The sequence below is a fragment of the Meleagris gallopavo genome, chromosome 4 (assembly GCF_000146605.3).
Source record: "Meleagris gallopavo isolate NT-WF06-2002-E0010 breed Aviagen turkey brand Nicholas breeding stock chromosome 4, Turkey_5.1, whole genome shotgun sequence".
Taxonomy (NCBI): domain Eukaryota; kingdom Metazoa; phylum Chordata; class Aves; order Galliformes; family Phasianidae; genus Meleagris; species Meleagris gallopavo.
In genome coordinates, this window is record NC_015014.2 from 62,689,752 (window position 1) to 62,704,477 (window position 14,726).

The window sequence follows — 14,726 nt, forward strand, 5'->3', positions numbered from 1 at the left end:
GAAAATCATAAGTTTTCTAGGGAAACAAACTGTAAGTTTCCTATGGTCAAATTCAAATTGAACAAACTTTCAGTTTTCAGTTGTGTTCCTGCTACCAGCACTGGAGCCTCCTGCACACCTCCTTACAGCAATGAAAGGGATACTGGTAGAGATGAGAAGCTCTGTAGTGTCTGCACTGAACACTTTCCACCTTGGACAACCTTAGACCAGGCTCGAGAAGACTTTCTCATACAGAAAGAAAATTTCTCATACATAAAGAAATTTCTTTACCCTGCCTTCCTTGCCCCTTACAGGAAAATAGAGCATAAGATAATACAGTTTAAACTGAATTTGCTGTGGAATGACATGAAGAGCTCACGCCAGGATAGAAGTAGTCCACTTAGCTTTTTCTTCTGAAAGAGGTGATAAGGAATTAGGCACAAGTTGCTGATATTTCACTCTTTTACAGTACTGTTATAAGGGGAATCATAGAATGGCGTACATTGGAAGGGATCTTAAAGATAATTGAGATCCAATCCTTTGCTGTGGGCTGGTTGCCCCCCACCAGATCAGGCTGCCCCAGGCCCCATCCAACATGGCCTTGAGCACTTGTGGAAGCATCCATAGCTTCTCTGGGAAACCTGTTCCAGGACCACAACTTCCTGTGAATACTGAATTTAACCTAAATTTGCCATGTTTTATTTTAGTAATGCCAAATAATAATACAGCCTGCATCTTGCCTTTCTTGCTGCCTTCTGTTGTCCACTTGGCTGACATCAATGATCTGAGGTAGGAATTTTTGATTGTTTTCTCTCCCATTTCATTTGATTTCTTAAATTAAAAGAAAAAAAAGAAAAAAAAAAACTTCCAAGGTGAGCTATCGATGTTATCCTTTGTTGGAAAAGTAGTGAGTTGCTTTATTACATATCTAGAAGCACTCATCAAGGTTGGAGGTTGCTGTGGGTAATAAAATGGAAGAAAAATTGTTGTTTCCTAATTAACTCTTCTGTTGTGGCCTCTTTGGGGAAATGTTTACTTTAAAACAGATTTTAATTTTACCACAAGGAACCAAACATTTTGTACACTCTGACACAATTACTGTGTCTTCAGAAGGCATCAAAAAGTATGTGCTTAAATGGTTGCCAACAATGGAGGAATGGTCTTGGTAGCTGGCATACCTTTTTGGTCCATCTAGTGTTAAATTTACTACATCCCAAACACTCACTGGTGTTTTCTTGAAGCTGAAATTACTCCATTAGCCTGAGATATACTCAAACTCCCTTTCTCTTGCAGGACAGTGTGGTGTGAGTGATGGCTGAAAGCACCTGGGAAGAGAGGAGAGGCTGGAGGTGCCTGGGTTGGGGTGTGAGCAGCTGAACATGAATAAAATCACCTCATCAGAAGAGCATGATATGCACCTGAAAAGGAAGAGATCCTTAAAGACACAGAACTGGTGCATGTAACAGGCTCCTTAAGTTCCCTGTGCTGTGATCAGGAAGGGATGTAGAAGTTTGGAAGAGAAGGAGTGTTTGCTGTTTGTCTGCATATCTGTAGGTATAAAGGTATGTGATGCAAAGTAAGCTGTGCGGCAAGTGAGTCAAAATTCTCAGTGAGTGTCCCTGGCTTTTGCTGTGCTGTGGTACTTGGATGTCTCCCTTTCCTAAATACCAGTTAAGGGTTATGAAGGAATAGAGAGGAAATCTTTCTGTTTCAGAGGGTAGTGAAGTGCTGGGACTTCATGAGGTGATTAGCTAAGTTAGAGGAGATGTAGATTTGTAAATCAAATATAAAGCAGACAAATTAACTAAGCAGAGGCAAGGATGTATTTCTCTGAGAAAGACTCATGGAGAGCGGAATAACAAAGCATAGGAAAATGTTCTTTGTGATGCAGCCTGAACACAGCTGTGCCAGTCTGAGACCAGTCTCTGCAAATTTATAGTGTGGCTTTTGTGTTGGTACGACATTGTAATTTTAAAATGCCTTCCCTTATAAGACACCCTGTAGATTTTTCCCGCAGGGTATCAGGTGGAGATGAAATTTAAGCTGCCTAATGATGGGTTATTTGTCTTGCCTGAGTGCCTGACTATGGCTGTGAGTTATGTGTTTCTACCACTTGCCTCAGGAACAGCACGAAACTTAAACATAAGCGAAGGACGCCTCATATAGATACATTAGCATGATCATTTGGGTCACTGCATGCCTGTCAAAATTCTGTTCCCTAAGGGTAAGGTAAGGAATACTTCTTGCAGTGCTGTTTTGACATAATGTACATAAGTTTTGCTGGACTTCTGAAGCTTTGAGCACTCTTTGATGTAGAAGATCTCGGGGCTTAGTCACACTGCTCCCAACAACTCCTGATTTCTGAGAGATTGTGTTCAATACAGCATTCTGCAGGATTGTATACCTTCCATTAGGAAGGAAGTCATTAACTAATGTTCTAAGGGAGAAAAATTAGGAGGTTTAAGTCACTACCGATTGGTAAGAGGTTCACATACAGATCTTCAGTTTCCCTCAGGAGCAATTAAATGAAATCAGTTACATTTGCATATAAAATAGCTTGTCTTTTCTCTCATCAGAAAATAGGTATTATGAAGCTTTTCTGTTTTCCCTTGCAAGAATCCACATGAGGATTATTTAATTGGAAAGCTTAAATCTATTCATCTAAACTAAATAGAAAATGAGATTTCATATATATATTTTTAATAAAATTCACAAATGGGAGATTTAATAGCTTGGTAATCTGAAAAGAAGTTACATTTAATATTTTAATGAATTTATAATGTTTCATAAAATTATTTGTGCTCATTAATTTAAAAATTAGTTTTAGATATATTAAAGAAATCTTATTAACTAGACAAGATAAATGATAAAGAACTTCTAAGGCAGAAATGAGGACAACTTTCCAGGCTCCTACATTCCTGAGAATGTGCTAGGACTTCAGTGCGCTCTTTTTGAATATGTGTTTCCAGACTAATTTTGTCTGTGAAGATTTGATTTCAAGACTTGGGATTGGTTTTGATTAACCGAACAGCAATAAGTAATTCTTCTTAATTTATTTAAATAAAATTCAACTTGAAAATCATTTTCTACCCATCTCTATGTTTTCTTAGCACCCAGGAGGATAGCTCTGTTCCATCTACATGGATTGTACCTCAATTCTACTTGGGAAATCAGTAGGATTTCTTTGTGGTGAACAACAGGGCTTATTCCAGATTGTTTCTATATTACCAGGTAGCTTAGTCCAGAGTACTGCTTCGCAGCGTGGTTAATGGATTTGTAACTGAGGAATCACTGGCCAAATGAGAATCTACCAGACTGGGCAGTCCTGGGGCTGAAAAATGTCTTGTTTTTGAGGGTGTATGGCTATGTAAATGGACAAGCTATCCACTGCTATGAAGCTGTTTTAAAATGCAATTGTGAAATGTTTTTTGTGCGTTACTAAGGAGGCAGCTGAGTAACTCAGCACGTTGGGTTTGGGGTGGTAGAAAGCCTTCAAACTCAAAGACTTTTCCAGCCTGGTTTTGCTCCACTGCTGCCAGTTCCTCTGCAGGATCCCCTCCTGAGTGCTGTGAATTGCACTGAGTGTTTTGGCAGCTTCCTGCAGCAAACCAGGATCCTGGCACTTCTCAGAGCCTCCTGTTTATGATAGAGTGGGAGCAAAACAATGCCCTAAGCTGTACTTTCTCTGAGTGCTGCTCCAGAACAGAGTCCTTCATCTATAACTTCAGTACTAAAAATGAAGTCTTAACACTTTGACCGACTGTGCTTTTTAACACTGCTATTTGACTGAAAAAGTTATAGTCCCATATGTCAGTTGTGAAAGAACTTCTGAATGCAGCCAACAGTTTTTTCTTTCCATGTATGAAGTTTATGGCACAGCTCTGCTTCCAGTCTTGGTAATGTTCTTACTTTTCTTTCTTTTTTTTTTTTTCATTATAAAAACAGTGGTGCGTCTGGAATTAGAAGTGAAGCTGGACATGTACTTTTGCCTACTTTTACTTGCATTTATTCTTCTGACTTGTTATGAAAGCTATAGTTGCCTCTACTCAAGAAATATTTCAGTATGTGATTAATTTGTCTACACAGTTGTTTGTTTTTTTGTTGTTGTTGATTCTTTTCCATACATGACTGACCTACAGAAATGTGCTCTTGCTTAGATGGGAAAAACATACATGTGTGCTACGGCTCATGTAGAATTCAGCAGTGTTAGGACCAGTAAGTGCATTGCTGGAAATTACATTTTCAAAGGGAGGATGAGGCCAGGAAACCAAAGTTTTGATAGCAGATCAATGCGTGACATTTTGTTCAGATGTTCAGAAATCCTTCATAGATGTCTTAATTATTCCAGCTTCCAAAGATTTGGCTTTTCATTATGGTATGTAAATATTTTTTTTTCTGAATTTCTTAGATAAAGGAGAATTTCCCACAAACCATCTCAGAAATCTTTTCACCTCTCCTCTGCCTTTCAGCTAATAATATTCTTCACTCATTTATTAGTTCCAGTTGTGTCTGATAAACAGGTGAGAATGTCAAAGGTTTCTGGATTCCATGCCTGCCCTATCCAACACCTGCTCCCTGTGCAGCCCCAAGGCTTTTGGCTTCAGTCTCACTTATGATAGTGAAAGTGGCCAACCAGCATTCTTCCTTCAACACATGTCCCTGCACAGAGGCAGCTGAGGTTGGAAATATAGAGTTGAGTTGGAAGGGACCCTTAAAAGCCATCTAGTCTAACCTCCCTGCAATGAATAGGGATGTCTATAGCTAGATTAGGATGCTCAGAGCCCTGTCCAACCGAACTTTGAACATCTCATCTCTAAGGTCAGGGCATCCACCAGGAGAAGGTTGCTGTAAGAGGATGCAGAGCTGGGGGAGTTGTACTACACCCGCAAGGGGTAACCCTTTTAGTCCTGATGCAATGACTTTTCCTTGTCTCAGAAGATGCTTTAAAAGCAGGGGATCTTAGTGTCTTTTTCCTGATTGTCCTTCCAGAGTCTTCTCGTCTGTATGAATGATCCACTGTTTAGTACAACAACACAAGGAATCTACTAGAGAATATCTGGAGGATGTGTCAGCAATAGATACTCTGAGCTGTGTACACCTTGTCCTACTGGTATGGAATTATTTAATAAATTATTAAATACCAAATTTCAGAAGGAGAAAGATAGTTCTTAGGAATAGGAAAATTGAGAACTTATAACTCATCTCTCTTACATCTTATGAGTATTGTGCTTTAAAATAAATAAAGAGAAAAGCCAACACCAAAAGCTGTAGGGAAGAGGGAGACTGCAAGATATAACTGTTCTGCAAAGACCTTCTTTTACTCATCTTTCCACTTAGAAACAAAGCCTGTAACAGTGCCCATGAAGTGCTTTGGATCAGTGTTACTGGACCAAATATTTAGATCCATTGTTTTGGCACAACTTTGGGTTCTCTGAGAAACGCTCCCAGACATTGCTAATTCCTCCTTCACTGATAGATTTGAACGGATGCTTCAGGAGAGAATCCCACCTAGAAACTGCTGAAGTTTCTTTTGATTTTTCTGCTGCTGTTTTGTCAAAACTTTCTTACAGGGTAATGTGATCCTTCACAAACGAGTGATGGTACTGAAACAATATGTTGTCAGCATATTATCAGTCACTTTCAGATTTTTATCAGGTTTCTGCAAAATGCTCTTGTCCAGTCTGACAAAACTTTGTTTCTCCTTTGAAACTAATTAGTCTCTGCCTTACTTTGATTTTATGATAGAGGATTCATCTGGGGAAAACTCAGGTAGTCTTACAGACCTAGGTCTAATGAAACATCTATGTATAACAAAGTAGACACCTAAATGTAAAACAAGTATTTTATGAGTTTATATACAATAAGTAGATAAACTCATAATGATTCCAAGACAGGAGAATAGAATTAATATTCTATTAATTACTGTTTTTCCATTAAAATATCATTGTTATGAATAATAATAAAAAAGATCCAAGAATTTCAAATGTTTGAGGTTGAGTGCCTTGAATTAATATTTATGAACCAAAAATAAATGTCCTGACTTTATAAGAGTGCTGTGTTCTCAGCAGCCTCTTCTGCAATCAACAAAAGCATGGATGTAGCATAGAGCAACCTGGCTCTCTTCTGCATTTTAATTAAGATTAGAAGCTGCTGCTAAACAAAGGCAGCAGCACTAGGTTTCCTTTGTTAGTGATGACAGTTTGATTTAATATCTAGTGTTAAGAAGCAGACAGAATTAACGCTTTGAAAGGCTCTTAGTAACTTCTGAAATCCTGACTTCTGAAATACAGATGACTTGCTTAGTCACATAAACCTATACTAAGGTAGCTGCCATTCCATTAGGGTGATTTCTCTGGGGATTACAGTTCTGCTTTGAACTCTGTGATAGTTTTTGCTGTCTGAAGATTATGGGAGTACAAAAGAACAGATTACCGCTATCAATTACCCGTGCAAATAAACTGGTTTAATCTCTGGCTAGGGCAACAGCACCTGTTTTTTTGCACATGAAAGAAGTTGCTCTGTAGAAAGATATGTATTCTTCCATCTACTTTCACTGTCCAAGCACTTTTCTGGGAACCTGCTTACCTGCTCCATCCTCTAAAGTGCAGAGCATTCAGCTGTGTTACTCCTTTTATTTTTAATCAGGATTTGCGCCATTGCACTTGTGAACGGTATCTAGCCAGTGTGAGATGAAACAGAAAATGTAGGAAACATCAGCTGCTTTGTGAAATTGATGTCTCTAGTCTCTTTCTCATAGAGCTTTTGCAGGCATTTTCCTTAATGACATTCTCAGTTTTTTGTGAGTCTTTCAGAGTCTTCCCAGTCATTGTTGTTTTCCTATTGCTGTTGGTGATCCTTTTATAAACCTTTCTGCACTGTTCTTCCCATCTAGTTGCCTCTTTGGTGCTGATTAGAGAACCAAGAGTAAATTAAATAATTTCTTAGCTGTAAGCATTATGTTATCATGGGCCCAATATGTTTGTTCTACATGTAGTTACACGTGACTGATTAAAGTGGATTTCAAAACTAGCTAGTTCAAATATATTACACTATTTAAACCCTTCTGAGTGAGCAGTGAGAAGAAATGCCAGATGACTTAGGAGCCCACTAGCCCCAGGTACAGTCCATCAACTCTGCCTGCTCTCTACAGCTTCATCCTACAGAATTCTACAGTGACAAGTGTGGGAAGTAGTTGCATCATATCCTATGATGCATCACTCATATCTTTGACTTACTCTTCTAAATGTAGTTTTCCATGAAGAAATAAAGAAGATCTTAATATGAAAGACAGGCCATAGCATCAGCTGAAGTTTATATTTGGTTGTTAGCTTTTTGCTTGCTCCCCTTTGTAAATGAACAGTGTATCTCAAAGTTTCCTGAGTTTTAGTCGTTATTCCCTGGCTTTTAATTGCAACTTATTTATGCTAAATGATACTCCTCTTTGCATATGAATTGCACAGCAGATGGAACCCAAAGCCCACTTCATCTACCAGTTAGATGGAGGTCAGTATCTGCTACTTCAGTGGAAGATGTAAAAATCAATAACCTGTAGAGATTGTGTAAAAACATGCAGTAGAAGTTCTTTGTATCTAGCAGAATGGCTCCTGCCACATTAAATGTACTTCATTTACTAGCTATAAATTTGCAAAGTATTTTTATCAATATACATGTCCAGTGCCTGCGGCAAAAGCAAGGCATGTATATCTTCCTATGATTTGTCTATTCACATTTTGTCCCAGATATGTTACCGTTGACTTTTCTTTACAGGAAAATGTGCATTTTTCTCTTGGTTCAAAACTTTTATTTCTGTTTTACATTCATTTTTAAGTGTCTTCAAAACACCAATTTTAAGAATATGAGGAGAATCCTCTCCATCCATTCAGTTCTCTATCTCTGTGCAAAGTCAGCATAAATCAGTCCCTGAAATCCCTGGAGTTTCAGGGTGAGTTTAAGAAAAGTTAGTGAAGTTCATTACTCCAATACTGATGAAAATAACTCTGTGCTTCAGCATCTCTGTGTTTCTTGGTTAGTGCCAATTTGCAGGTATGTAGATTTCTCTGCTGATTGCAAGAACAGATTTTTGGTTGAATGAAGGAAAATAGTCTGAAGAAGTCTCCCACAATATTGCCAGGTTTAAAGTCTGATGAAAAACTTCATCTACTCCACTAATAACCTTCCTGAACTGAATATTTTCCAGATATGTTCTCCCTGGTCCCACTTCTCTGGCTTTAAAATACGGATCCTCTGTACGAGAGCCAAATGAAACTGTTCTGTATTATGGAAAATAATACTGCCTGCTTAGCAAATCTATTTGCATTCAGGATGAACAACTGCTAAGGTTTTTTTTTTTTGTGCAGGTACTAGCAGTTAGAGGAAAAGATTATATGTAGGAAATGAGCTGCTAAAATCAGATTGTCAAACAGGTGAAATGAGTAAGGAGACCTCAGAATGCCCAAGGATCCTGCTGAATTTGACTGTAGCATGGCAGGATGATTGGAAGAGCACTGAATGCTTCACTTGCTGGATAATATTTGAGCCTCCTTCAATTACAGGAACTGTATGGCCTAAGGAGTGCAACTCAGCTGCAAAGGTGTAGTGGAATACAGCAAAACTTTTATACTGTGGATGTAGGTATTTTATCTTTTTTTTTTTTTTTTTCCCATCAGATTTTTACTTGTAAGCTGACAACAATGCTAATTTTTCCTTCTGTACTGTGTTGCCCATATATGATTCAGTTCTTGAGGGGCAACAGCTACCTGTGTACTCTAGCTGCAAGTGAAACTTCCTTTGAAACAAATAATTAAAAATGAGAGGGGGAATGTTCTCTCTCGAAGAAAGTCTTTAACCTTAGATGATACATGGTAACGGTCCTAGCCTGACAAGGACTGCAAATTTATCAGAGGTTTCCGTCTCAAACTTAATCCTATCTCTGCTTTTTGGCAGAAAGAATTTCCTATTCTTCAACATGACACCATCTGCTGGGATCTGGATCTGTGAATGGATGGAGACCATGAGCAGCCCTGGGCTATTGGCATATTTCTCTTCTTCTTGAAATCATAGAATCATAGAATCCTTAGAGTTGGAAGAGATCTTTAAAGGTCATCTAGTCAGCTCCCCTGCAATGAACAGTGGCACGCTCAGCTACATCAGGTTGCCCAGAGCCTGATCCGGCCTGGCTTTGAAAATCTTCACGAATGTGGCATTAACCACATCTCTGAGCATCCTGTGCCAGTGACTTGCCAGCCTTACTGTAGAAGTCTTTTTCCTTCTACACAACCTAAATCCACCCTCTTTAAGCTTGAAGGCATTCCCCTTGTTCTATTACTGCAGACCCTGCTAAAGAGTCTGTCCCCTTCTTTTCTGTAGATACCCTTCAGATATTGAAAGGCTGCTATCAGGTCACCTCAGAGCCTTGAAATTTCACAGCTGTGATAAGTATCTGATTACTTATGGTGTCTTTTTGTCTGCATCCTAAAGTATACTTTTCAGTTTTTCCAAATTCTCACATGGAGATATTACTAAAGAAATCAAAGCTAAGCATTTAATTTGTGCTCAGAGTTCCCACAGAATTCTGTGCTTTAACAGCAGTTAGTGGTAAAATTGAATTCACAGCCATGAACTAAAAACACGAAAGAAAACTTTCAGAAAAATTAGTAAGGACTGAAGGTAGGTAGTGCTTTTCCTTTCAGAAAAGATTGCAAACTAATTTAACTAATGCACTAGTTAAATTAGAATTACAACTGGATTTCATCACCAACAGCTAAGTAAGTAGAGATTCTATAATTGAATATTACTCAAGTTGTTTTCATACAATCAGAAAAACTACATAACTTTGAGAACTAAGAATTATTAGTGTGCAGCTAACAGTGATTTATTGATCTGTTTCTATTCAGTTATTTACAAATGGCTGAGAGTTTACTCTGGGACCACATCAAACCTGATATTCTTGCAGAGATTCTGTCTATACCCTTCATCCTGGTGTGCAGATGGCCTCTCTGTTCAGTGAGCTGTGAAGTACAAGACCTAGTGTATGTATAACTGGTGGTTTTTACGCAGTGCACCTATGACAAACAGACTATGAGCTAGAGAATTGTTCTACTTTCTTATTGACTGTTAAATCGTTTGATTCCTTAGCAAAAAATTCACAGCTATTGTTATCTGGGGATAAAAAGTGAAGTGTATTTTTATTGGGAAAATGTATAATAGTTATACCTGGGGGACTGATATGAAAATTCATATAATATCTAGAGAGATTAGATGAACTGTAGCCCATCTCATCAGGAATGATAATGGTGCTCTCTTGGTGCTGGGTGCTTAGTCTTTCTGAAAACATGGTTTTGCTTGGAGTATTTTTAAAATTATAAATAAAAGCCTACACAAAGTAAACCATTTTCTCTTTAAACCTCCTAAAGCTATAACCCTTGTTTTCTCTCAAATAAAAGAAATGCAGTATTGGAGATGACTGAATATTTCCTATTGAAGTTACTTAGAAGTTACTTTATCTATCTTAGATTTTCTCCAGGATATAAGAATATTTTATTCATCATGCTCTGCTCTTGCAACCCACTACTAGCCTAGGCTATAGTCATTACTAGAGATGTCATTCTGCCCATGCCATGCTTTCAAGGCTGCTAGGATAACAACAAATGTTAGTGAAAATCATCAGTAATACTTTGTCCAGTTAAGGCATTTCACACTAAATTGTGTTTCTGTCCTAATGTAGATAAACATCTGTCAGTAGCTTTTTCTACTATGATCAGTTCTTGTGCATTTTGGTTGAGGCAAAAGGAGCACAGAGAAATTCTGGTTGAGTGTGATTCTCAGTGTTGGCTTGGCTGGGATGCATGGTCAAAATGATCAGGCTGAAGGTACAATTGGAAGTCTGATTGTGCTGATCTCAAACAAGGAGGGATACAAGTTTGAATGTAGACTCCCAGCAAAAGCTCCAGCAAGAGCTATTCACATTGGCTTCATTACCAAAACCCTCATCCTGTGAAACTATGATCTTGATCTTGGATAAGCAAGATACAATATCATTGAGCCTGATCTGTACACAGCTTAGTGTGCTAGGATGATATAAGTGCTAAATACTACTGTGTGTGAATTTGAGTGCTTTGTGTTGGTTTTGTGTGTGGGCTGCTGATTTAAAGAGGGGAAAAAAAAAAAGCATTAGAGGGCCAAAGTGAAGCTGTATCTCCTCAGCTGAGACTTCTCAGTGCTGCTGCATATAGCATACTAGTGCTGCTTATGAAAGAAACTGTGAAACCTTTGTCAGTGTATTCAAATTTTGCTTAGATAGTGATCAACATATACGTTGATATATCTGATTTTTTGGATATGGACACTGTAATTTTCAGCTCTTGTTGAGTGAGGTTGGATTTTGCCTTGAATTGGACAGCCTAGTAGTGCTGACTGCTAGGGGCTTTAGTCAGCATAGGGCTCTAACACATAATGAATCACTAGGGGCTATAAATATAAAATAGATAAATGAGCTTTACAATCCATATGGGGTGGGGATAGTATCACTCAGTGCAGTCATTCATTCCTTAGTTTTATCATTTTTGTCGCTCTGTGATATACAAAATGCTGAAAAGCCAGAGACTTTTGTACTAGTAAGTTGACTCTTAATTCTTTTTTCACAGCATCCATTATTTTCAATATATTGCAATAAGCGTGAAAAGGCTGGAATGAAATGCCTGGTTAAAAATAAACCATTTAAGAACTAAAGTCAAGTTAAGAAGATAAGAGTAAAGAATGTTCATAAGAGATACCTCAGAATTTTAAGTGGAACAAGAATGTCTGATTAGGGAGGAAAAAGAAATGAAATTCATCTGATTTCTATGTTTACAGCTATAAATATCTGTTCAATGATCTTAATCAAACTGGGGAAAATTATGACATTTTGGGATCAGGTTGAAGCACATACTTGCATCTTAACCAAGCAGGAGTGCAAACATGGGGTGGTGACTGATATGAAGGAATAGTCTTATACAGCAGTGTCAGAGTGCACTGGGGGGGACCTCCTTCAGGAGCAGAATAGGGTGCTGTTGGTCATCGAGCAGAACTAATTTTGAGGCAGATTTTCATAATCTTACCATCTGTGTTTCTGTAGATTTTTACCATTTCATATCAGATGGCTTGTCTTGTATTTTGCCAGACAAAATGCCTTGTATATGATCTTGGCTCATAGAAAATGCTGTACCTCATTCCTCTGTGAACAGAGAAGGTATTTGTAAGGGTGCAGATATCCTTTGAAATGTTTTGCACATCCTAGATGTGCACTAGAAACCCTTTATATAATCCTGTCTAAAGGTGACGATGCCTAGTTAGAGGGAAGTATTCCTGAAGAAGTTGAGGTGGCCTTAACTCTGAATTGAGTGGAACTGCTGTGTTTTGAAGAGGTTTCTTATAAAGAAACATGAACTTATGTTCCTTATTTTGCCTTACGAATCAGGTGGTCCTATGCATGTGACCAATATGGGCTATAAGAAGCAGGTTCTGAGTAGAAGGATTCCCACAAAAACATTTTGCACTTTTCTTTTAGAAGGCTTTTCACTGAGGGGTGTCCGTTTCCTTCCTTTATGTGTTGGACAGGAAGGAGGGCTGCTGTGGGAAATGTGAGAGATTGTGAGACTTGTCCACTTCTGCTGGCAGAGCCCCATGTTGGGGAAGGTCACAGCATAGGAGAAAATTAACCTGCACTCCCACAGGGGTTGTTGGTGGAGGTCTAATTGAAATGTTGCTAACTGGCAAACTGTGACCTTTCCTAGGAAAGTTCAAGCTAGTTTAGCAGGGGAAAAAAAGAGTTCCTTCCAAACTGTGACTGCATTTTCTTTCTTTTCCCCAGCTGGAAGTAACTGTGAATTGTCTGGATAAGTTTAACTTGCGCAGATCCAGTGAAATAAGCAGTTACCCTGGGCCAAGTCCATGCTGGCACAACTACTTGCTGAGCTGCTTTTGCTCCAGGGATTGGTATTATTCACTGTTCACGTTACTTTTCTGGACTTTAATGAGCTGTTATTTGAGACATCTGAATAAAATAATAATTTTAAATCAAAAATATTAATAATATAGGTATTTCAGATAATTCAGTGCAATAAATTATTTGTAAGTGACGTAATTTTCTTTAATCAAGTAGGAGTCTTCCAGGTACCAGAAAATAGTAATTTAACAGCAGGAATAATTTTATGTATTTTTAGAAACTATTAGAAAGTAGAATCAATTTATTTAAAATTGCTTCTCCAACATACAGGAATCTGGCAGAATATTTCCCTCCAGTGCCACAAAGGCTTTTGCTTACCAGTCTTCATATTCAGAACAGAGATATATGGATCTGCTGGTACTCTCAGCTTAGTTATTTTGTTTGCTGGTGGAGTGCCATGGTATTTACACTTGTGAGCACAACGTAAAGATTTATATATCTTGAAGGCAAAACCAAGATCTGCAGAGACAAATATAAGCACCTATGGTTTCTTCATTTAAGGCATTGTTTTAGGAGGATGATGCGGACCTCTATTACAATCAGTACAGAGGCCCAGAACACCCACATAATGGTAGATTTTACCTATTAGTCATTAATGGATGATTCTCTTGTTTAATCCAATTTATTCTTATAAGATCAGGTCTGCCTTAGAGCTAGGTAACTGGGAAAGAAAAAAAAAAAAGCACAAATTATGTCTTAACTCACTCCTCTGTCATTTGGATATTTGATGTTACGTTCTTCCACGGACACAGCAACCAGATGTAGGTGATGCCTTGCCATTTGATGTTACTGTCGATGATGAAGTTTGCACTAGTCACCTTTTCTAGTTAAATCTGGAGTCCAAAAATCTTTTCCTGAGAGAGAAATTGTTCTGACTGTCCACCAGCTGTAGGCTGGATTTGAGTGATAACACAGTTTTCTTTACCCTGGTCCAGCTGGATGTTGTAGCAGTGTATGTCAGTTCAAGTACTATGCAATGACAGTGCAGCATGGAGATCAAAAGACAAATCATAGAGTCATAGAGTGGCTTAGGTTGGAAGGAATCCTAACATCGTGGAGATCCAGCCCCACTGCTTCTGCTTTGGACCCTGTCTCAGAATGTCACTGTCAATGGCGAAAGCAATGCAGCTCTCAGAGGATAAAAACAATATGTCTAAAATGAAATAGACTGGTCAGTAGACCTCAGGCAAAAGCAAGTGTATACCGTGCAATTGTCAGTACTGCTTTTCTGTATGATTACACAAACTCCAGCAGCTTATAGTCATCAAATTTGGTGTCCTAATTGGTTTCTTGTTCCACTAGATAAAATCTCCACTAGTGTTCTGTAGAGCTTGAGAATTCTCAGTCTCTTCTGCAAATCCACGTCAATTTCACTATCTACTCGCACGTGGGTCTACACAGCTGGCTGCTACATGCTGCTATGGAGAGGATTGGCTGAGATGCAGTCCTCGGGTCACACAGGATAAAGCTATTTCGCTGGGTTTCTGTCCGTGGGAAAACTCCATCAAAACATCCCAGAGAAAAAGCTGCCTTTCTCTTTGTTAAGTAAAACCAACCAAGACTTTTCTGAATATGTGTTATTTTAACAGCTCCTTTCACACTTAACAAATTACGATACAAGCTAATAACAGTGCTATATTTGTGCCAAATGCATGCTAAGTGCAGTTCAGTCCCCAAAATGTAGCCTTTAGTCCGACCCAAAGCTCTTGTATTGCAACTTTCCTATTAATCGTGCCCATATTTTCTCACTAACTCAAAACAAACA

General features: G+C 38.4%; 1 long non-coding RNA gene across 1 annotated transcript; it reads left to right on the plus strand.

Moving 5' to 3' along the window:
- The first annotated feature begins 1,397 nt into the window (after nucleotides 1-1,397).
- Nucleotides 1,398-13,056, plus strand: LOC109367590. Its single transcript, XR_002114793.1, has 4 exons — nucleotides 1,398-1,541; nucleotides 4,969-5,089; nucleotides 9,873-10,007; nucleotides 12,827-13,056. It is a non-coding gene; the product is annotated as an uncharacterized LOC109367590 (long non-coding RNA).
- Nucleotides 13,057-14,726: the final 1,670 nt, after the last annotated feature.